Source organism: Balaenoptera physalus (assembly GCF_965194825.1).
Source record: "Balaenoptera physalus genome assembly, chromosome: 11".
NCBI classification, from domain to species: Eukaryota; Metazoa; Chordata; class Mammalia; order Artiodactyla; family Balaenopteridae; genus Balaenoptera; species Balaenoptera physalus.
The window spans coordinates 26,577,897-26,603,182 of NC_138896.1; the positions used below are offsets into that span (position 1 = coordinate 26,577,897).

General features: G+C 38.6%; 1 protein-coding gene and 1 pseudogene across 3 annotated transcripts in view; one reads left to right on the top strand and one right to left on the bottom strand.

The window, feature by feature from the left end:
• The window catches only part of LOC309637314 (uncharacterized protein), a 537,821-nt gene that overhangs the window by 216,576 nt on the left and 295,959 nt on the right, over window positions 1-25,286 (bottom strand). For both annotated transcript variants that reach the window (XM_082411732.1, XM_082411731.1), the window contains one exon: window positions 22,567-24,643. The gene's annotated coding sequence lies outside the window, so the exon portion shown is untranslated. The remainder of the gene's footprint in view (window positions 1-22,566; window positions 24,644-25,286) is intronic.
• On the top strand, window positions 2,731-4,442 carry LOC309638176 (patatin-like phospholipase domain-containing protein 4 pseudogene; annotated as a pseudogene). The gene is made up of 2 exons: window positions 2,731-2,736; window positions 3,084-4,442. The product of its transcript is annotated as a patatin-like phospholipase domain-containing protein 4 pseudogene (transcript).

Here is a 25,286-nt window from a genome sequence, read left to right on the forward strand (position 1 = left end):
TAAAATCCCACCCCTGAGGTTTTATGACAAGGAATTTATGAATTATATTACACAAATTATTCCATCTTATAATTTTGTCTATTAACCTCAAGGGGATGTTATCAGTTGTGGAAATTTTTTGACAGGTTGTCATATTTCAATCCAAGTTATAACAGATTCTGACACTCCAAAAAATCTTGATTTAATGTGCCAGAAATAGACAGTGACTGTCAGTGATGGTCTTGTTTGTTCTGAACTAAATTCATTCCTCAGGGTCATAGCATTACATGAGACTTCAACACTGGTTCTGATACAGGTCAATGAATAAGATATCATGCACCCAGGCTTTACATAGAAATAATAAATGAATTGGGTTTTCTCCTTTGCCTATCAGGTTCTTCTCCACCTCTACCTCCCAATAGTTTAAGGGAAAAACAACTGCAAAATTCTAGATAGAATTGGGAAGGAATAATTTCTTAATCAAAACCTAATTCTTGTAAGTTGGGCATAAGCTTAGGGTACAAAACAATAATAATAAAATTGTAAGCTGTGTTGTATGATTTTGGTTATATTGATATAAACTGAAGAGCAAGTAGTCATTTACAGCATTTCAACTCAACTAAAGTGTACTTTATGTGGTAAGCAGAATAAGGGCCCCCAAAGATATCTATAACCTAATCCCCAGAACCCGTGAATTTGCAGACATAATTAATTGAAGGACCTTAAGATATCCTGGGTTATCCAGGTGGGCTCTGTGTAGTTACAAGAGGTGGAAGAGGGACACAGAAGAATGATGTGAATCAAAGAGGGATGCAACTACAGAAGACTGGTCAGAAAGGTGCTACAGTGCTACCTTGGAAGATGGAGAAAGGAGGCCATGAATCAAGGAATGTAGCAGTCTCTTTGAAGGCGGGAAAGGCAAGGAAAACGATTCTCCCATAGAGCCTCTAGCAAGTAAAGCAGCTCCACCTCCATCCTGATTTTAGCCAAGTGAGACCCATGTTGGACTGCAAAGATACAGAACTGTAAGATAATACATTTGTATTGTGTTAAGTAACTAATTTTGTGGTAATGTGTTATGACAGCAATAGAAAACTAATACATGACTCTACCTGCATATAATGTTATCTCTATGAAGGCATGACTTTTAATCCATTTGCTGCTCCTTTGCAAATCCGAGAATGGTGGTTGAACCATAGTACACACTTAGTACATGTCCTTTGAATAAAATATTGATGCAACCTTTTATATTTTACCAAAACAGTCCCAGTATATTACCTACCCTCACTCTCACAACAATCTAATTCCTTTTATTTAGGTATCATCAGCATCTCCTGAATTTTATAGTGAGGGAAATATTTAGTAAATTCTTCAACATTATCTAGCTGTCGAAAGGTATGGTCAGGGCTTGAGACAAAGTCATTTGACTTTCAATCCAGTGATCATCTCACTACATGATTACCTAATTGCAGTTTCTAAAAGAAAGAAAATGGATTGGCCAATAGAACCTTCATTTTAGTTTAATCTGTGACAAGGAACGTGTCTCTAAAACAGGCTAACACTCTCTAATTCCATTTGACTTTCAAGATAATTCAAATTAGGGATTAAATAACAACAGCACACCTTAAAAGAAATGTCTTGCCATTCTACTTAGAAAGCTCATCATTCAATGAGAAAAGGTGCCCCAGGTTCTTTGTCCAGTCATAGAGAGCACAAGCATTATCTATTGTGGTTGCTCCTAGAACCAGGCAGAATAAGTAGAGGGAAAGCAGCCACAGCTCTGCTGAAGAGCTACCATAGAAGCCAGAAGTCCATACCAGAGGCAGACAGGCCCACTAGCCCAGAATCAGGCCTCCAGGTCACTTTGTGCTCAGGAATCCTATTTGGGTCTTCTTTGATTCCATCCGACATTAGTGGCTGTCGTAGTATACTGCAGCATAACATATTGCCCTAAAACTTCCTGAATTAAAACAACAATAATCAGTTGGCATTTCTCATGGTTTCATAGGTCATGCATCAGAAAGGGCACAGTGGGGATGGCTTGTTTCTGCTCCACATCATCTGGGACATCAGCTGGAGAACTCAGGAGGCTGAGGGCTGTAGTCATCTGGAGGCTTGACTGGGGCTGGAATATCTGCTTCTAATGTGGCTCACTCATGCAGCTAGCAAGGCCATGCTGGACATTGGCAGAAGGCCTCAGTTCTCTCCACATGGGCCTCTCCATGGGGTTGCTTAGTGTCTTCATGGGATGGCATCTGGCTTCTTCTAGAGTGAATGATCCAAGAGACCAAAGCAGAAGCTGCAAAGCATTTTATTACCTGAAGTCACATACCATCATTTCCACAGTATTCCATTGGTCACATAAGTCAGCCCTAATTCCATGTAAAAGAGGACTGCACAAAGGCACGAATACCAAGAAGCAAAGATTATTAGGGATCATTTTGGAGGCTGGCTGTCACATTGACAGAATCAAAGCACTCTGCTCTCAGGAAACATCTTAACAAGTCCCAGAACCAACAATACTATCTGCTCTGCAAAACTAGAATGATCAAGATCACATGCCTTGTCAACCTTAGCTTTCATGCACACCATAGGAAATACTTTCCCTCCTATGAGAATACAGAATATTAATCAGTCAAGATAGGCTAGAAAGGAAAAGGATTGATCAACTGTAACAAATAAAACTCCAGATTTCAGTGGCTTAATACAATAAAAAATGTTTTCTCCTTTTAATTAATATTGCATAGAGCAATGAAGGTCAGTGGTCCTGCTGGGAGTCTCGTAAGTGATAAATCAGGGATCCATTTTCTGTCCACAACTACCATTTTCATTGGGGAAAGGGAAACAAGAGTGTGGAAGTACTGCCCAGGGTGATTTATAGTCAGACTTGAAAGGAGTGAACATCATTTTTACTGGCGCTCAGTTGTGTGGACCCAACATAACTGCAAGGAAAGTTGGGGAATATAGTCCTTCTCAGTGCCCAGGAGGAGGAAATATGATTAGTGGGAATCTAGGCAGCCCACTGATATCTCTGTGCCACACTGAGCTATCTAAGGGGACCCACTACCTTGATATTGGAGATATCTTTTTAACATATGTCTTAGCTGAGGGAAGATTGCTGCCACGTCCTGCTTGTCACCTGCCATCCAAGGAGCGGAATGGAGTTGATTCTCCCCTGCAACGCACATGAGCTGACCCACCACCGACTGAACGTCTCCATCACCAACACCAAGACCAGAGAAAACTACTTAGTCTCCAGCTTTCCCTCCAGGGGGGACCTTGTTAAGAAGTGGGTGGATGGAGGCTTCACCATCTGCCTTCCCATCCTGTCTATAGGCCAGACGGTGACCATCCCACCATTCAGTGGATGAATGGACATCTCCCTGCAGGACAAAAGGCAGCTGGATCTCTATGTTAATAGCGCCAACCAGGACATACTGTTCAGGGCAAACTGAGTGAGACTTAACCAAGCCCTTTCCCCATCAAGCAAGAGGATAATGGAATTATTGTATCAACATGGCTTTGATGATGCCATCAAGTTTTTACTTAAAGAAAGTTGGTTTGAATAGAATGTTTAAAACTTTATAATGCAAAACACATTTCAGACTGTTTTTGATGGACTTTTCTAATGAAATCTTTTTTTTCAAAGCCTAAAAGAAATGTCTTCGCTGATCATATTAATTCTCTGTTTTCGAACTATTATTCAGGATAAAGACTAAGGTCCATAGCAAGGCATCCACAGCCCTGGATGTCTGGCCCTGACTACCTCTCCTACCACACTCCCAGCCATTGCCACCCTCCCTTCTTCACTTCTGAACTCTTCTCTTCCTTGTGGCTCCATTCACTGCTTTACATGAGCCTTCGTTCCAATGCTTTAACCTCTCTAAGCCTCAGTTTCAACATTTATAAAATGCAGAATAATAATATCCACCTCTGAAGATTAAGTGAGAAAATGTATAAAGCACAGCACCTGGAGCATAGGAGTAACTCAATAAATTCTGGTTGTTTAGTTAATTATTCTCCTTCCATTTTGCTATGCTGTCAAGCCAATGTGCTTGAGAATAATAATACACCACATTCATTATTATTATTTAATACAAATTTCCTATTATTTGCAGAGGAATTTTGACAAAGTGATTGAAATCTTGGATTCAAGCTCAGTCATTTTTCTTGGATTTAATCCCACCTTTACCGCTTTCTTGCTTTGTGAGCTTGGAAAAGTTATTTAACATTTTTTGAATCACAGTTCCCAGACCTGTTAAGTCTGTTGAGTAAAGATAATAATTATACTCATTTCATAGCATTTTTGTGAGGAGCAATTGGGATAATAAATATGAAATACTTTTTAGTTTCTGGTTCATAGTAAATGCTTAATAAATAATAGCTATTATTACTTTCACTACTACACTTAATGAATCCCTACCATGGGCCAAGTACTACTCTAGATATTTTATCGTTAAAATAGTCTCTTTTGGGCTTCCCTGGTGGCGCAGTGGTTGAGAATCTGCCTGCCAATGCAGGGGACATGGGTTCGAGCCCTGGTCCGGGAAGATCCCACATGCCGCGGAGCAACGAAGCCCGTGTGCCACAACTGCTGAGCCTGCGCGTCTGGAGCCTGTGCTCCGCAACAAGAGAGGCCACAATAGTGAGAGGCCCGCGCACCGCGATGAAGAGTGGGCCCCGCTCGCCGCAACTAGAGAAAGCCCTCACACAGAAACGAAGACCCAACACAGCTAAAAATAAATAAATAAATAAATTTATAAAAAAAAAAAAAAAAGATAGTATCTTTTTTAATGAAAAAAATGTGGAGTTACCAAAAGTTAATTAACTCTCCCAAGATCACACTGCTGTTACATTTAAGTTGAGTCATAAAGACAAGACAGTCTGACCCTGGCATCTGTGTACTTTCCATCGTGTCACTATTTCTCCCAAATTCAATGCACATTTCTCCAAATGTATGTGTTCTCAATAAGGGTATCTAATCATAATAAAGGCACATGACTCTGCTATGACTTTAGCAGAACTGAAACCTTGCTTTCTACAATTAGAGTGAATGTAAAGTCTAGAATACAAACATACTTCACTGTAGCATGAGTTCCAAGGGACCCACCCTGACATATCCTTGGTGACATTGTCCATGGATGCCAGGCCAGCTTTTCAGCGCTCCCATAAAGAAGCCAAGGGGTATCATGGGCCCTTTCCAGTTTGGTTGGTATTAGAACTGCTTTAAAAAGTAATCCAAGTTCCCTCTAAACTTGTTATTCAAAGAAACTACACTTGCCCTGCCACGGGCTTTGTTTTGTCAGGACCTGTCCCCTGAAACATTTCAAGTCTGGTCTATGCACTGCCAGGATCGTCATGTGCAAGTGTAACCATCAGTGGCTCCAGCCAGTAAATAATTTAAGGCATGTATTTAAGGCATGATGTGTTCCTGAGTATTCATTTTATTTTGCTTTGTTTACTATGGTGTTTTGGCCTGAACTGGTCAAAATAGATGCTAAAATGTAAAACTCTTTAAAAGAGGAATCTTTGATATGCCCAAGGATTTATCATCCCAGTAATGACTGATGACTTCAGGGTATTAATCTGTTGGCAGAAGTAAATCGAGAAGTGAAAGGTTACCTACCCATCCTTCCCATCCAACTTTAAGTATAACTTCTTTCTTGAGGTCTTCTCTGGCAATTCCAAGTACACAGGGGCTATGTGTGGGTTAGCACTGCTCATTCTACACTTAGCTACAGAGTACCTTTGGATATTATTCATTCAATCAACATTTATTGAACACTGTCTATGCCAGACAATGTTCTAGACACCGAGGAAACATCAATATGTAAGACAAAATCCCTCCCTTCCTGGAACTTAACACTCTAAAAAAAAGAGGCAGACACTAAATATATAGGTATTTATAAACATCAGGAGAAAATTAAGAAGTATTCTGTTTGGAGTATCTGCTCTGTTTGGCTTCAATTATAGTCATTTTAACTTTCTAATTATTGTCATTTCAAGTGTATGTACCATGTGTCTTTGTGTTTTCACACAGGTAGTTCTCAGGAAATTATGCCAAATGGGGTCTGGGGGCATCCTTCTTTAAAGATAAGGAGTATGAACACACCTACCAATATTAATTATATTTCCATTGTAAAGAAATTAAGATATTCACCATAAGAATTTTCTACATACGTAGACTAACTTTGAAGGTAAAAATAAAAATGAATTCATTAGCTATGACTCTAAATTCCTATGCATAAATATGTTTTGTTTTTTATTCGTTAGGCACCTGAGGTAATAAAATCCTTGAATTCTGAGTTTGATAGCAGTCTTAATAAAAGTAAGATTACAGAAGCAGCAATAAAACCTATCATGCATGATTAAATATGGAGGGGCAAATTAATTTGGCACTGCTTTGACAGAAAATTTCCCTTTGTTGTGCTTATATACCTGTGTTTTGTACCAATGGCTTTTGTGATTCCCTAGTTTAATCATGCCTTTAAGGTGATGAGCTGCACGCGGATGATAGATGATCAAACTCTAGATGTTTATTCAGGAAATACACAGAGGTAGGAGCAGGCACAGAATCCTGTGCTGCCTGTGGCATTTACATGAAAAAGAAAGCCTAATATTTTGCAAAACATTGAATTGCTCTATGTTTGAGATATCTTCTAAGGACAAATTCTAATTTTGGTACTTCAGTAGCAGAATATTTTATATATTTACAACTTAAAATTGAGATTGAAAAAGTAAAGTCTATTATGGGTTAAGGAAAATCCATAGCAATCTATACATTCCACAGTTTCCTCCAAAGTCTACCTTCTATTCCATGAATAGATTTTGAGGTGCATGGAACATTGGAGACAAAGAGATGGCAGTCTGCTATGAGAGAGTAGGAAATCCAGAATAAGAGGAAATGTTAACATCTCTTTTACTGAGTTGATTAAGAGTCTGTGCTTATAAATGGCATGAAATGTGCTGTTAAATCACTTTTGGAGGGACTTCCCTGGTGGCGCAGTAGTTAAGAATCCTCCTGCCAATGCAGGGGACATGGGTTCGATCCCTAGTCTGGAAAGATCCCACATGCCACGGAGCAACTAAGCCCATGTGCCACAACTACTGAGCCTGTGCTCTAGAGCCTGTGAGCCACAACTACTGAGCCCGTGTGCCACAACTACTGAAGCCCGCGCACCTAGAGCCCGTGCTCCACAACAAAAGAAGCCACTGCAATGAGAAGCCCGCGCGCTGCAACGAAGAGTAGCCTCTGCTCGCCGCAACTGGAGAACACCTACGTGCAGCAATGAAGACCCAACGAAGCCAAAAATAAATAAATAAAAAATTAATTTTTAAAAATCGCTTTTGGAATACAATAATTTTACAAGTTTATATGCATGATGACATAATTATGATAAAATGTAATTAATGAGAGGAGAACACGAATCTGTTTTTATGTAATATATAAGGCAGTTACCTAAAGATGAGTTGGTAGAACTACTAGTTACCTGCTTCAATGTTTGGCAGTTATGCTGTGTTCTACTGTAAAATAAACAATGTCCATATAGACTTTTGTCTTATCCAAGTGTGGTCTTTCTAGTTCCTTTCTTATATGCATTGATCAAAGAAACCTTAGTCAATGTCAGCTCTCAGAAAATACAAGATGCTATCTAGGTTCTAGCCCAATTTGTGGGAAAATGACAAATAACTTTTTTGTGTGTTTATATCTGCAATAATACTTTAAATTCACTTTGATTTACTTTCATTTGGATTGTTTCAGTGCTGCAGGATTTCCCTGGATTTCATGAAAAATGAAAGTGGATTACTTTTTAAAGCAGTTCTAAAACCAACCAAGCTGAAAAGGGCCGTGATGCCCCTTGGCTTCTTTATAGGAGGGTTGGAAAGCTGGCCTGGCGTCCATGGACAGTGTCTCCAGGGATATGTCAGGGTGGGTCCCTTGGAAACAAGTAAAATTCATACATTCATTATTTGTGCATTCATTCATTCTTATATTCCTCCAACAGACAATAAGGGAGCATGAAATATAGTCCAGGAATTCTGGCAGATGCAAAGATGAATCATCCACACATGCATAATCTAATGGGAGCTGGGAGAAGCAAAAACTACAATTAAGTATAAAATAATGCGGAAACCATTAAGTACCTTAAAAGTTGAACGTGCCTTGGCAAGGACCAATGCCTGTTCTCACTACCATTAATGCTAAGCTTGCCTGGAGGATAAAGAGCTTTTGTCCAGCAAGAACCCAAAGGTAAATGAGAACATTCAAAGGCAGGGAGGGAGGTAAAAGAACAGATAAACAAAGGGAAGAAGGAGGAAAGTGTTAAGCATGTGAATATATGAGAGGGGAGAACTTATAGTACTAGGCAACAGGAGAATAGCACAAAAAGTTCACAGGATGAAAATGAAGACTGCAAAAGTAGGTTATCAGAAAGAGAAGGTACTGGAATCCACTACATTCATAATAGGCTTTTCCCATGAGACTTCAATTAACTTATGCCAACTCAAGATGATTTATAAGAGTTGGGGCAACTAGTAGATGGAGGGGTTTCTGGATCTAGCATGAGTTTAAATAAAAAGAATAAATTATTAAAGTTTACATTATCATAATTACCAAAGAATAAAAGAAATATTATTCACAGGAAACCATCTTAAAGGTGGTGAGATGATATATAATATTTGCAAGTGGAAAAACAAAGCTATCCCTATAAATTGAGTTTTTCTCCATTTCCTCCTACTTTCTCCCTTCTCTATTTCTCTCTCCTAAACTTCAGTCACCTGATAAACTCATAAACACCTCTGAGTACTTCAATAGTTTCTCTTGGAAGCATCTCATTCAGTAAAAGACAAACGTCTCACTGTTATTTTCTTTTAAAGATAAAATCTTGAGACACAAATAAAACTGTATTGAGGTAATTCTCGACATGACCAGGAGCCAAAGCTTCACTCCATTAGGGCACTAAGCTTGGCTCACAGTGGGTCCCGTAGGATGGAGGTCCTGAGCCCTTCTGGACAGTGTCCAGCAGGGTCTTTGTGCCTCATACTTGTAACTCGCTTGGCAGTTAAAATGCATTCAGATCCTCTCTACACTCCCTACGGCCCAAGTTTATTCAACGTTCCTAAACTCAGATTTTGTGGCATTTGGGGGATTTTAAAATAGAAGAGCTTTGAGCGTTTGTGTGTGTGTGTGTGTCCTCCTGTGTAATGCTGTGGTCAAACAAACTATGTGGAAGGCATATGAGACAACACACTTAGCAAAAAAAATCACTGGATTTCTCAGCATGCGTATGGATACATATGGCATAGGTTCTTAAGTGTGTGCTTTTTGGATGAGATTTTTTCTCCTGGCCTTTTGTTTCTTTCTGAAAACTCATTCTCAAGCTCTTATGGACTCCCATTCTAGAACAGAATGCAATCCTAACGGAGATTATAATTAATGCTGGATACAGCAATAAACATTATTCCACTGAGACCCTATGTGGAGCCTATTCATGAAGAAGGAAAGAGATGAGTTTTATTCTCATGTCATATTTAAAAATACAGATAGTCTCATGCTAGACCAAATAAGCAAGCAGACATTTTGCAGCTTTAATTTTAACCCCTAGCATGGGAGATGGAAGGGGAGAGCACTGAGCCTATAGTGCTTGGCAAATAGTAGAGAATAAATGAATGAATGAGATTTATGTTTATCTTCTGGCTTTTGACAGTTGAGCTCTTCAAGCATATTATCAGGATCCTACTTCCACTGCTTTAATGCAGTCTTAAATGGGCAAAATACAGTGGTCCTTCTCTTCTGAAGAATAAGACCACCAGTCCTCACCTTCAATCCCAAGACAGTCATCCAGTCAGCTAACACACTTAATGAATGCCTGCTCTGTGCCAGGCACTGTTTAGAAAATGCAGAGCTGCTATAAGATATTGCAAGTCTCTGCTCTTAGAGTGTCTGTGAGATAGTGGGGGACAGAAGGTGGTAAACAGTGGGTTGTATACCACATATGTCAAACAGTCAACAAGACAAACCAATACTCAACATCATTTGTTATTCGGGAAAGGAAGATTACAACAACAGAGATGCCACTGTATATATTAGAATGGATAAATCTCTTTTAAATGACAATACCAATTGCTGGTGAGAATACGGAGCAACAGGAACTCTCATTCATTGCTGGTAGTGATGCAAAATGGTACAGTCCCTGGAGTTGGCAGTTTCTTAAGGAGCTAACTAGTCTTATCCAGCGACTGCACTTCTAGATATTTATTCCAACTGGTGTCAGACTGTAGGTCTATACAAAACCTAAGTGTGAATCTTTATAACAGTTTATCAAAATCACCAAAATCTGGAAGCAACTGAGATGTCCTCCAACAGGTGAAGGGTAAGCAAACTGTGGTACATCCACACAACACAATATTCAGTGAGAAAAAGAGTGAGCTAACATGCCATGCAAAAACATAGATTTATTTCACTAATTGTATATCACGAAGTGAAAGAAGCCAGTATGAAAAAACTAAATTCTGAATTTTATTTACATGACGTTCTGGAAGAGGCAAAACCATAGAGATGGTAAACAGATCAATGACTGTAAATCTAAAGTTATTCTTAAATAAAAAGTTTAATTAAAAAAAAAAGATAACCTGTAGAGGAGGAAAGATTTGGGGAAAAGATAATAATTCCTTTTTAGACATGTTATATTTGCGGTGTCTATGAAAGGTCTAGATGGAGATATGCATTTATTCACTTATTCAACATATACTCATTGAATATCTACTATGTACTAGACACTGTTCTATGCAGTATACAAAACAAATCCTTGTTTTCATCAAACTTACAGTGAAAAAGACAAATGTATAGTAACTAATTATAAAATAGGCATACTATTACCCGCCAATAAGTGCTATGAAGGATGGTGACATGAACGGGTATTAGAGGGGACCTGATACATAGGTAACAATTAAGTTTGTGGGCTTATAATTGAACACAGGTGTCTAATGAGGAGACAGAGATCATTCCAGAGCCTAAAAAAACCCAAACAACTCTGGTTGCTCAACTCCGTTCCATTCCAAGGTGATCTGAACTAGCCAGTGATATTGTAAAATAGGTTAGAAACCATTTCTTCTTTGGAGAGAATGAAGGTCCAAATCCCTTGGCTCAAGAGTGATGCTGAACACTGGCAATCAAGGCTGAGTATGCAGAACTCTAAATGCAGACAGAGGGACAGACCATTGAAAGTAAAGCCATAATTTGAGGTCGTATATTCTAAATGGCTATGAATAAAATGATTTGGGGAGCTTCTAAAAATATATGGTCCCTCTGCTGGACCTCACTGCCAAAGATTCAGATTAAGCAGATGTGGGTTGGATATCATCCGTGTGATTTTGAGGTCTTGTTTTGGGTTAAGGTTGAGAGGATGAGGATACCAGGCAAGGGTAATATGATCAACAAATGCAATCTGCAAGCACAGCCAGAGTCACAAGCGTGAAAGAGGAGATATGAAATGTAACATCGATGGACACAGAATAATTGATGACATTATTTTGTCAAGACCGAGGAAATGGGAGATGTTGGGCCTAGATAAGAGAATTGGAAGGGGATGCACTTAGGAAGAGAGGCCAGGATATTATTCTAAGGATAATCTAAGTGTATCTTATCAGCAAGGATAAATGGTAGACAAGGATCGGAATAAAGAATACCAGAGATACTGGTAAGCATCAAGAGGAAAAAGTGAGCAGTTCTCATGGCACTGGGAAATTACCTGGGTAGTCCTTCTAGGGATGTGGAGGAGGCAATAAACAATATTAGCCCCTTAGGAACCGTGAGGGGCTTAAAACTTTCTCAAGCCTGAGATTTGGAGGTAGAGAGTGCATTAGTCAGAGATGTTTTGTTAGAAGTAACAGAAACCAACTCTGATAATTTAAGTGGAAAATAAGTGCACTACAAGGATGGTGGGTAGCTCTCACGGAGTGTAGAAAATGAGGGGTGAAACAGTAGATCTTCCCTTATGCCCTCGGATCACTGGGCCCCCAGAAACTGCATGGAGAAGGCTGACCCTATACTTTCTAGGTTTTCTCTCCTTCCTTCAAGAGCTGTAAGTAGGGAAAAACAGACCAGTGGATGAATATGTCATGGGCCGTCGGGGACAATCCAGACCTTGAGTGAACTGATGCCATTTACATGAGAACTGGTCCCATACTTAGGCTGGGCTGAGCCTATAGGTAGCACTGTGATTGCCTCACCTTCAACCAAAAAGGGAGAGAAGCAATATTGTGAGGCTTGATCAAGCTGGAGCAAGGACTTCAAAGCTAGGGCGTCAATTTCAAAACAAGATTAGCGTAAACAGAATTCAAAATTTAAGCAAGCTGATATGGAGCCAACCCAGGCCATAGCTTTGTGAAGAATGTTGCTAACGTCTTAATGAGTGATAGTCCCAGCATAATACTTGGTCAGTCATGACTTAAACTACAAAAAGACATCTCTTTCAGTTTGGTTTACTTCAGTTTCCCCATGTTAAGTCTTGTCTTACCATCTACATTATACTTTCCTGAAAGCAAAGACGACTGAATTTTGCCAGTGTATGCCTTCCCCCCACCCCACCCAGTACTTTGCCAAATACTAAATCTATAGCAGGTGCCCAATAATTTTTGTGAAAACAATAAATGGATATTTGGATAGATGGATAGAAAGATGGAGACGGACGGATGGATGGATGAATGGATAAACACATTCCATAAAACTCCTGCATTTCTTTATAAGGGACAGGAGGGTCAGTCTCAGTAACAATTATGAACAATCATATTATCTAGGTAGAGTCCACATGAATCAGCAGACCCTCTTCTGAAGAACAGGTCAAGCTTTTCCAGAGTATTTGAGACCCAAATCCCTACAGATGGATCAAAGGAAAACCAGATTTTGGATTTTGGCTGTTATGAGTTGAACTGTATTCCCCCCACAAAAATATATGTTGAAGTCCTAACCCCTAGTACCTCACAATGTGACCTTATCTGGACATGCATTCTTTACAGAGGTAATTAAGTTAACATGAGGTCACTAGGGTGAGCCCTAATTCCATATGATTGGTGTCCTTATAAAAAAAGGAAAATTTGAATACAGACACAGGGAGAAGACAGCCATCTACAAAACCAGAAACATCTGAGGCTACCAGAAATTAGAAGAGAAGCATGGAACAGATCTTTTCTTAACACCTTTAGAGGGAACATGGCTTTGCCAACACTTTGATTTCAGACTTCTAGCCTCCAGAACGGTGAGACAATAAATTTCTGTTTCTAATTAATCCAGTTTGTGGTCTTTTGTTGTTATGGCAGCCCTACCAAACTAATACAGTTAGAAACAAGACATTTTTGGTGGGGAAAAGGAATGTCTGAACACATTTGTGCACCTGTTTCCTTAATATCGAAAAGACTTTTGATCTTTTAGCTCTTATTTTTTTATAGAAAACTAAGGACAATAATCTTGGAAATTTTTTGACAAACTCACAAAGTATGGAACTCACCAGCTCTGAGGAGAGGAATCTGAGACACAAGTAGATAACCCTTTCCAGGCATTTTGCTGTCAAGGGGAGAAAAATGGTGGTAGACAAAAGTCAAAATAGGGTTATGAGAAGGATTTTTTCTTTTAATGGGAAAACTAGAGTATGTTTGCATGATGATAAGACAGGCAAAAGAAGAGAATTGTGTAGGTGAAATGGAACAGGATCCAGTGCAGGGTGGGTACATCCCAGACCGTGTACCTGTAGTACTAGTTTTTTTTTCTTTCTTCTCCATACCTTCTGAAACATGATTTTTAAAAGCTACAAAAATCCTATATTAAAACTTTACCTTGCCAAAAAGAGGAATTAGGGGGTGATTAATCTCATTGTAAAAAAAATTTAAATAGTAAGTTCCCCTAGTCCATTCAAAGGATTTTTAATATAGAATTTGCACTCTACTTTTTTTTAAGGAGAGAGTCCATTGCATAACATGGGGTACATCTGTATACAGTTACACAGTATAGAGGTACACAGACATGTGGCTACACAGTTATGCCTATAGTTTAGTAATTTAAGGTAAAATATAGGGCATTCCCCTAAAGACTTCGACTTTAATAATTTGGGGGAGATTGTTTTGTTTAATTTTATCCTGGCAGGATTACGGGTTGGAGGTTGTTGACGCGTTAGCATATTTTTAACTTGAGTGGATGTTGCAGCTGTCTGAGAATACACTGCCTGTTTTTTTCCTAAATTAATAAGCTCAAATATAATTTTTGGTCTCCTTCAATGCCTCAGTGCTTTTATATATTCTGCACAAGTGCCTCAATGTTCCATTCTAACTATAAAATATAATAATGCATTAAAGGGAGGTGATAACGTTTATCATAAAGTTATAGTTTTTCCACTTTGCTTTCCAAATCTATTTAAGTTAGCACAAAGCATAGTTCCTTTATAATGCTTATGTTCATAGTAAAAGCATATAAATATTCCATCCACTGAACTGGTTCATAAAGAGAATGTTATAGGAAGGGATAGTTTAGGTAACACCAGTACATATGTGTAAACCCCATATAACTTAGGCCATAAATTTACAAGATCTCAAACTCTTTGTGCTGAGAGTTCATACAAACTTATTAATGAGATCAGAAGACAGCACCTGCTGGCACCTCCTCCCCTGTAATTATTATACTGGTGGAGTTCCTGCTTTACCTCTAAGAAAATGGAGTTTAATTAAATTACAGCTCTAGATGATTAATTAAATCATCTAGAAGGAAAAATTAAATGTGAAAAATGCAGCCAATCGTCTGAATCTTTACTATCCACTACGGTAGCCATAATCCCACTATAGCTACAGAGCCCTGGAAATGTGGCTACTCTTATTGGAGCTGTGTAAAACAGACACCAATTCCCAAGACTTCATATTAGAAAGAATACAAACTAACTCATCAATAATTTTTACATTGATTACATACTATAGTAATATTTTGAATACATTGGATTAAAAATACATATTATTGAGATTAATTTCATGTTTATTTTATTCTTTTAAATGAGGCTACAAGAAAATTTTAAATTACATATGTGGCTTGCATTTATATCTATAGGATAATGCTCCTCTACATGTTTTCAAATCCTACCTTCTTCATAATCCATGGGGGGGAAAAATAACTGGTTGATTATCTGCCAGTTATAGTTTGCTTATTACAGTGATTAAGAACATAGATTATGAAACCAGAGTTCTTGTCTCTAAATTCTGACTCTACATCTTCATAGTTACCTACTTATCTTTGCTAAGTCTTAGTTTTCATAGCAGGAGAATGGGGGTTATAGGGGCACCTGCCTCATATAATTTATTAGGAGGACTTAATGAGGTAATTCGCATAATGATTTTAGCAGAGTGCCAGCCTTGTGTAGTAATCAAGAGCTGACAATTTTTGTTTAGACGGAGTTGAATTTTTTAAAAATATGAATTTGATTGCCTGTAGGCGGGGCATATATTCTCCAGTTTAGCCACAGGCCCTGCCATTCTTTACTGTTTATACACGTTTGAATTGTCCTTGTCCTGGGGACATTTAAATTTGTAAAAGTGCCATGGAATTATTCAAAACAAACACTTTTATCACCAGATCAGAGGAACTTCAGGCTAAATAGGGATACTAACCAATCAAAAATGCACATGCTTCTATTAGTGATTCTATCTATTTATCTATCTATCTACCTATCTGTCTATCTACTATATTCAAAATGTGCCTCTCTCACTGAGTTCCCCACGCACAACCCAGTGATCAGAATTGCTAGCATTAAATTATATCATCATGGCCCAAAGATATCTGAAGTATTCTTCACCAAACATACCAACAGTGGGTTTTACAGCAGACCTGAGAGGTAAACCAACTAAAGTCCTCCAGGCCCAAAGAAGGAGGGAGGAAGCTAGCATGTTAAAATATTCTATGTTAATAAATGAGATAACTAGTATCCATTTAGGCACAGTTGATAGCTGAGGCAATCATGCAGTCAATTAAAATATCCAGATAGTTTATAAAACACTGCTATGGTGTTAGAGATCAGACAATGTTATCGCTTCACTTCTGCTTTCTCTTCCTTTATTCTTATCATAAACATTTGGGAGCACAATCCGCATACAGAGTATGTCCCTTTAGACAAAATCCCTAATCTCCTTGAACACTGAATTCTATTCAAAATGACCTACAAGGCCCTAAATGGCTGGCTCACCCCTTACCTCTTACCACTTCCTTAGTTCAGTCTGACTGTGCTGTAGCCACTCTGGTTTCCCAACTGCTCTCTGAAGGTCCAAGTTTGTTCCTACCTCCAGGCCTTTGCACATACAGTTCCCTCTGCCAAATACTCTTTCCCTAGATACCCACCTGCCTCCCTGGCTTGTCCTTGGCCTCTGGCCACCTTGTCTAAGACGGTATTTATTCATCATTGCAATCCTAACATGGTTTTTCTTTCTCTCAACTTTAGTTTTCACACAGGATGTATTATTATCATTCTGCACATTTTACATATTTTTCTTTTTTAAAATTATCTGTATTCCTGCTAGAATGTAAACCCCATGACAGCAAGGATTTTCGTTCATTTTGTTCATTGTTGTATTCTTAGGGCTTAGAAAAATATAAAATATAATAAATAATGATAATTGTTAAGAAATAAGATAATGTAGAAAACAGAGAAAAGAGGTGCATGTGAGGGATAAAGTGTTGGCCTAGAGGGCCTCACTGAGAAGGTGCATTTGAGGAAACATCTGAGGGTCAGGGAACATTCAGGGGCGAGCATCAAAAGAAAAAAATGCAAAGACTCTGAGTAGAAGCAGACCTGACATGTAGATCCCACATACACTGCTCATGAATCAGAAGACTTAACATGGTTAAAATGGTAATATTCCCCGGCTGATCTGCAGTCTCAACACAATCCCTATCAGAATCTCATCTGATTTCTACATATAAATTGACAAGCTGATTTTACTATTCATCTGAATTTGTAAGGGACCCAGAGTAGCCAAAGCAATCTTGAGAAAGAACAAAGTAGGAGGGTTCATATTTCCTTATTTCAAAACTCACTACAAAGCAACTGTAATCAAGACAGTGTGGTACCAGCACAAGGACAGACATTCAGACCAATGGAATGGAATTGAAAGTCTATAAATAAATCCATATATCTATGGTCAACTGTTTTTAGACAAAATTTCCAAGATGATGCAATGCGGACACAATAGCCTTTCAACAAATGGTGCTGGGACAACTGGGTAGCCCCATGCAGAAGAATTAATTTTGGACCCTTACCTCACACCATATGGAAAAACAAACTCAAAATATATCAAAGACTTAAAATAAGAGTTAAAACTACATACCCTCAGAAAAAAAATAGACGGGTAAACCTTCATGACCTTGGTTGGGGCAAAAAGTTCTTAGACATGACACCAAAAGCACAAGCATCAAAAGAAAAATAATAGGTAAATTTGACTTCATCAAAATTAAAAACTTTCATTTTTCAAAGGATACCATCAAGAAAGTGAAAAAACAATCCACAGAATGGAAGAAAATATTTGCAAATCATATATCTGATAAGGTACTTTTATCCGTAATACATAAAGAACTCTTACAACTCAATAGTAAAAAGGCAACCCAGTTACAAAGTACGCAAAGTATATGAATAGACATTTCTCCAAGGAAGAGATACAAATGGCCAATAAGCACCCAAAATGATGCTGGAAATCATTAGCCATCAGGGAACAACAAACTAAAACTATAAAGACATGCCACTTCATAGCCACTAAGTTGGCTATAATCAAAATTACTAACAACTAATAACAACTGTTTGTGAGGATATAGAAAAGTTGGAATCCTCATACACTGCTGGAGACAATATAAAATGGTGAAGCGAGTTTGGAAAAGTCTGTCAGTTCATCAAAAGATTAAACACAGAGTCACCATATGATTCAGAATTCTACTCCTGGATATATATGTAAGAGAAATTAAGACAGATGTCCACACAGAAACTTAAATACAAATGTTTATAGCTGCCTTATTCACAATAGCCCAAAGGTTTAAACAACCCAGGTGTCAATTACTGATGAAAAGAGAAACAAAATATGGTATATCCATACAGCAGAATATTACTTGGCCATAAAAAAGAAAGAAAGGGGCTTCCCTGGTGGCGCAGTCGTTGAGAATCTGCCTGCTAATGCAGGGGACGCGGGTTCGAGCCCTGGTCTGGGAAGATCCCACATGCCGCGGAGCAACTAGGCCCGTGAGCCACAACTACTGAGCCTGCGCATCTGGAGCCTGTCCTCCGCAACAAGAGAGGCCGCGACAGTGAGAGGCCCACGCACCGCGATGAAGAGTGGCCCCCACTTGCCGCAACTAGAGAAAGCCCTCGCACAGAAACGAAGACCCAACACAGCCATAAATAAATAAATAAATAAAAATTTAAAAAAAAAAAAGAAAGGAAGTACTGATACATGCTACAACATGGATGAACCTTGAAAACACGATGCTAAGTGAAAGAAGCTAGTCACAAAAGATCACATATATATTCCACTCATATGAAATGTCCAGAACGGGGAAAGCTATGTTGACAGAAAGTAGGTTAGTAGTTGCCTACAGCTAGGAGGAGGGTGTTGGGAGAATAGGGGCTGAGAGCTAAAAGTGTATGAGGTTTCTTTTGAGAGTGTTAAAATGCTCTAAAATTCACCATGGTGATGGTTGCACATATCTGTGAATACACTAAAATCCACTGAATTCTATACTTTACATGGATGAATTGTATGTATGTGAATCATTTCTCAATAAAGCTATTTTTAAAAGCATATCAGTTGACTCATCATAAGCACTTAGAATAATAAAAATGTATTTCTATGTGAAAGATCAATCTTCAATGCAGCTCTACATTTTAAGTCTCCAGCATGATTATATTAAGCATAATTCCAATATCTACCTTACACTTTTCAGTTGTTCTTCTAGATCTTCCTAACATGTCATAATGATAATAAGCTATAATAGTTCTGCATGATGCCCTGCCAAAGCTCTCTGAGTCCTGGAATTCAGGGGTTCAGATTTCCTGGCAAGTAGCAGGTTCACACTAAACATACATTGAATAAACTGGGGTCAATTTCCTACATTTTTATCAGTGGTGCTGTGCATAGGAGAGTGGATACTTAGATACAGAAAAGTCAAGTCTAGAGTTAAAAGGAGGTAAAGTGATTTTATTTTAATGTTTATAGTTAGCATTACTCACTTAAAAATAAGAAAAATGCTTCTGGGGTGAAAAATTGATAAACATAGCCAACATTGAATGAAGTGATTAATGATGTTCCTTCAATAGGAACCCAGAGGTTGCCACAAAGACAAACTTATATATTTATTGTCTGAAAATGTGCAAAGGTAGCCTTTTTAGTTTTGTTTAGTACGGGTATTCGGATGGAATGACATTGTCCAGTTGATCAATTTGTTAACCAGAAACCCCATTCAAGAGGGCAGTGCCAGCATGTTGCCTCTTTGAAGACTCCTTTAAGTTTCCCTGCCCATACAGATGCTGCGAATCAAATGCAGCACACAGGTGTCGTGCAGTTCGAAATGGGTAGCACATTAGAGCTTAAGAACTTACATGACTCATACCTCTTGGTGTTGCCCATGCCTAAATCCACTGTTGTCCAGTTCTAGGTCATCATTAGGTTTGTGCTTGGCTGATGGCTTAAGCTCAACCCCACAGATAAGTCTAGAAAGCTTTGTATGCAAACCTCTCTTGGTATAAGGAGGGGCAGGGAAGGAATTCCCATTTTTTTAATGTCTCTATATGAGAAAGAGAAACATTGTTCAACAAGTTCAGCTTTAGACTCTTTTACATATGATTTTGGAAAAATATACTTTTTGCACAGCTGTCTCGGGATGGTTCATCTATGTTGGGGGGGAGTCGGGGTCTGGGAGAGGGTGATTATGGTGACACTTGGTATCCTATGGTCACAGATTGCAACAGTTGATTCTGTTCTACAGAAAAATCCATTAACTTTCATTGACTATGCCTCCCATGCATCCTAATACATGATCTGGAATCCCGACACCTTAACTTGGTAGCTGCGTGATACTAAGCAAGTGACTCAACCTCTCTGAGCCTCAGATTACTCCTCTGTAAAATGACAATAATAATTGTACCAACTTCTTTGGGATATTATAGGGATTAAATGGATTTGTTCATATAAAGCCACTTATACAAGCTAATTCACACAAATTCTGCCCGCAAACAACTTAAATTCAAAAGAAGAGAGAAAGGCAGACATAATTATAAACTCAAACCAGAATCTTATGAATTTATAGAATTTGCAACTCATTTAAACCTTCCCCTAGAAGACAAAACATTAAACCCATAAAAGAAAAGATAAAATAATTCAATTCTATAAAAATAAAAAAAAAATCTGTGTGTAGCAAAAACTTCCATAAGTAAAACCAAAACGAAAAAGATTACTAACTGGGGAACATATGTGTAACACATACTTCTTTAAAACACAAGGAGCTTATATAAATAAATAATAAATATACCAACAAACTAGTGCAAAAAAAAAAAATGGGCAAAATGCATTAACAGAAAATTCACCAAAAAAAGAAATACAAATAAATGGCTCTAAAACATATTAAACTATGCTCAAACTCATTCCTAATAAGGGAAATGCAAATTGAAACTACACAGATACCATTTTGCACCTATCAAGGAGGCAGGTAGTTTATGTGAAACAACACTTTCATACACTGCTTAGTACAACTTCTATGGACATAAGTTTGGCACTATCCAAAAAATTATAAATGAACATGCCATGTGACCCAGCAATTCCACTCAGAAATTTATGCTGCAGATACACTTAATATTTCCACAGTGATCAACATGGAAAGTTAGTCCTTATAGCATTATAACATTTGTATATTTTAAATATTTAGAAGTGAAACTATATGACTGTATATGCAGTGGTACAACTTTTCTTGGGAACAGTATGGATATTTACTTTTAAATATATAATCCATGTATGTATGATTTGAAATGAGCATCCATTTTGATGGAGTAATTTCATTTCTAAGACTGGCCCCTTAAAAATAATTAAAATATACACTGAAGATAAATACAGGAGCTCATATACCCCATATACTATAAGCCCTGTGTTGGAAAAACTATGTCTGCTCTCTTCACAACTGGATCCCCAGTGCCTAGCACAGCAGTGGCACAGAGTGGCGCTCAATAACATTTATTTAATGGATGAATGAACGTACACATACAAAGGTTTATACGCAAGGATGTCCACTTCAGTGTTTTCATCATTGTGAACAGTGGAAATCCTCAACATCCATCTGCAGAAGGTTGTTTAAAGCTGTCCATTCCACTTAGAACAGAATCCACGCTCCCCACATCATCTATAAAACATCTATGACCTGGTTCCAAGCCATGCCCAATTCTCGTCTCCCACCCTTTCCCTTGTATATACTCCATTCCAGACACAATGCTCTCCTTGCTATTTCTCAAAAAAGTCATGCATGACCTCCCCTGTTTCTTCTGTCTGGACACTCTTCCCCTTGATATGCACATGGCTTTCCAAGTCTCAGCTCAATACCAGCTGCTCAAGAGCTCTGGCCAGCCCATCTAGAACAGCAATCCCAATCCCTTCACCTTGCCCTCCTAACCTTGCTAAATGTTTTTTTTTTCCTTTACTCCTAGAGCAATACCTGGGAAGAATCATTGAAACTGTTGAAAAATAATTTACAGGCAGCCCTCACTATACGCAGGTTCCATCCAGGGATTCAACCAACCACGGATCTGGAACCCATGGATACTGAGGGCCAACTGTACTACAACATTTTGTAAAAGGGATCCATGGATTTTGGTATCTGCAGGGATCCTGGAATCAATCCCCTGAGAATACAGAGGGCCGTTATAATGTCTAAAAAAAAAATCAGGCTTTGTTACTCATGATATGAATGTGCACCAAAATGCCAAGGAAGCATCTTATCTCTCTAGTGAGGCTGGTAACATATTTCTCAATGTAAACTTATCTGGGAGTAGAGACAGGCCTTTCAGGTTAAAAAAAAAAAATGGCTAGACCTGCTGATGCATGTGTGGGTAGTCAACCTAGCAGAAGCACTCAGTTTTGCATTTTTTTTAGTTGCAGATGTGGGAAGATAAATGATGGTATATTCCCTTTTTTAAATTCTGAAGTCAGCTCTGTAGATCAACACATAGACCCCCACATATAAATAACTTTCATACTTTAAAATAAAATAAATGCATATTAACTAAATGCAGTAGAAATAGTGAAAAATATTAGGAAATTAATATTTGATAGGAAACAGGATAAAATCAAGCCACCTTTGAATTTGTGTTTTCTAGATTCACATCAGCAAGACCTCAAGCCAAGTGGGTTTCATTTACACTGTTTACCTTTCCTTCAATTAAGATGAGAGAATTGATTTAAAATATGAATTCCAGGCAATCCTTTTCTTCATAAATATTAAAATGCCAGCAATGTTGAAATAATTAAGGCTGAACTGAAACATGATGGTTTCCAAGTTGCAGCGCTTCCAGTGGTAAAACCTTGATGTTCCCTTACCAGGTCAGAAGAGCATCCTTGCAGAAATTGGGCTCAGATTACTACAGTCACGTCCCAGTATCAACAGACAATCAAGTTCATGCTGGAACTTCGCAACTTCGGTGGTCACTCTCTTAAAGAAAAATAAGTATGTTCCTGTTAGTCCTGAGCTCACAAGTAATCATTTAACTAATGTTAAATAAACCAGTCTTCAAGGGGAGTAATCATATGGTTAAACATTTTTTTTTCCTGATTGCTTTTACATCAGAATTAAATGAAAATCCTACTTGGGAACCCCCGCCAAAAGTTTCCACCTTGAAGGCTTTTTAAAAGAACTCAAATGATATTGGTCGACCAACAAGGACCTACTGTATAGCACAGCATACTATACTCAATATCTTGTAATGAACTATAATGGAAAACAATCTGAAAAAGAATATATATATATATATATGTATACTTACGTACATATATAATTGAATCACTTTGCTGTACACCTGAAACTTACACAGCATTGTAAATCAACTGCATTTCAATAAACATTTTAAAAAAAGAACTCACAGCCTCATTCCCCACCTTGGGCAAGCTCCACCTGGGTTCAGCGGAGGTGACCTGCTCCGTCCTGAGCTCCTAGATGGGCCCCAAGTAATGGTGCGGATGAATTACCCCACACACCCACACATCCACATTCACTCTTACACTCATACACATGATTCTCAAGAGGCACCAGGTGAACCTTCCTCTTCTCATTTTACGCACAGACAATTTGAGGTTTGCAGAGAGAAAAGCATCCTTCTCCTGAGTATGAGAAAGTTCTGGAACACTTGGAAGAGGAGAGTAAGAGACTTCCAGACCCAAGCACTGGATAAGGAACAGGGAAAGGGTTGGGACTAATCAGAACTGGGGTGGTTCCCTTAATAATAGGTATTGCTTTCATGATGATAAGAAAACATTCCAGGAAGTTGCAAGGGAGAGAAAAGGAGAAGAAACTCTCTCTCCCCTCTCTGTCCTCTGAAGGAAGCAGCCGCGGCTCCTTGCAGAACGACAACCCTGAGGATACAGCAGTTGTCTTCAAATCTGTGACCATAAAAAATCATTATCTCTGTGAAATACAGCAATTTGGGAGATAATCAAACGGTGACCAGGGGGCAGAGCTGCCAATCTGAAGGATTATGCTCCCTCGCGCCCGCCTGCGCCTGACCTTCCTGGGAGCCAGCTGTCGGCGCGGCGAAGACGCCCAGCCACTCCGGGCACATTCATTAGGCTGCCTTTGGTGCAGGAGCATTTGCATAACACCCAGGCTTTCTTAATTAGTACTTCATTTCTCCCTTGACTTATTTTGTGACTAAGTTCACAGTCTCCCCTCCTGGATTCTCTTCCCCTCGCTGAAAGGTACCAGGGGTAAGAGCAGGTGGGCTGGGAGCGGGAGAAGGAAACACGAACAGAACTTGCAAATGAAGACGCTGGTAATTAGAAATTAATATTTTCAGATCTGTGTCAGGTTTCTTCATGGAAAAACTAGGAAAAGAGATTGCTTGGGGAGAAATTTATCCTGGCAACTTCTGATTCTACTATACACCCATGGGCTGTGGGAGGGATATGCCGGGCACATCCATTGGCCTCTTCTGCACCCTGACTTAGAACACATCCTCTTGGGGGTAATGAGTCTTTGGTTTTAGATTTTCAAAATTAACATGAATTCCATCAGAGAGAGGGATCATGTCTATCCACTAATCAGCTGAGCTGGTCTCAAAGTCTAACGAGGGGTTGGAGCATCTCTTCCTAGCAGTTCTATACATTTCCAGTTTCTTCCCCCAAACTCTCCCTGGCTGGATTATTCTATACAAGGGAAATGAAAATAGCAGCAAATATATTCAACATGTGATGATTACAATTCTCCATTAAGGAGAATTCACATCCAAACAAAATCAAGCTACTCTTCTCTTGAAGCTAGGATTTATTTTACCTGATCTGAGGAGTGGAAATGCCTCAGCTTCCCCACTTAGTGGCTACAGCCCGGGAGCACAGTGAATCTTGAATTCTGCTCAGGAAGAGCAGGCAGATTCTGTTATGGGCCCAGGAGACACCTGATGGTTTCCTAGAAGAAAATAGAAAGTAACCATTATTAAAAGCCATAATAGGTGATACTGAACTTAGTTCTGAGATGTATGAATCACATCAATAGATATCATTGCTATGCACCTGAAACTATCACAACATTGTTAATTGGCTATACTCCAATATAAAATAAAAAGTTTTTAAAAAATAATAATAATTTCTAAAAAGCCCCACTTATTTCAGCATCCACTGTATTCCTTTCATTTCTTTAAATATTTTAACTCTACAAAGTAAATCATTCTATGTGCACTACAATACTCACAGGAATTTTTTTCAACCAAATATCTAATAAAACTTGATCCTTATGGAAAGTAGAATGTTGGACAGCGTGGAGTAGGACGGTAATAAGAAAGTATAAATCCTCATAAGCTGCAGTCTAGTTGAGGAGAAAAGACGCAGGCGCTAGCAGGATGATGGCTACTGCGCGGCAATGAAGGAATGAAGGTGTCTTGGCCGGGGGCTTTGCAGCCTTACTGGAAATGGGAGTTCATCTGCTGTTTGCTCTTATAATGTGAGGCCTAGGATCACTAAGTAGAATATATGTATGGCCACATCCCGTCTCTGCATGTGTATGTAACATAATATTTCGTTTCTGTCTCTCAGTTTCCTCATCTTCAAAATAC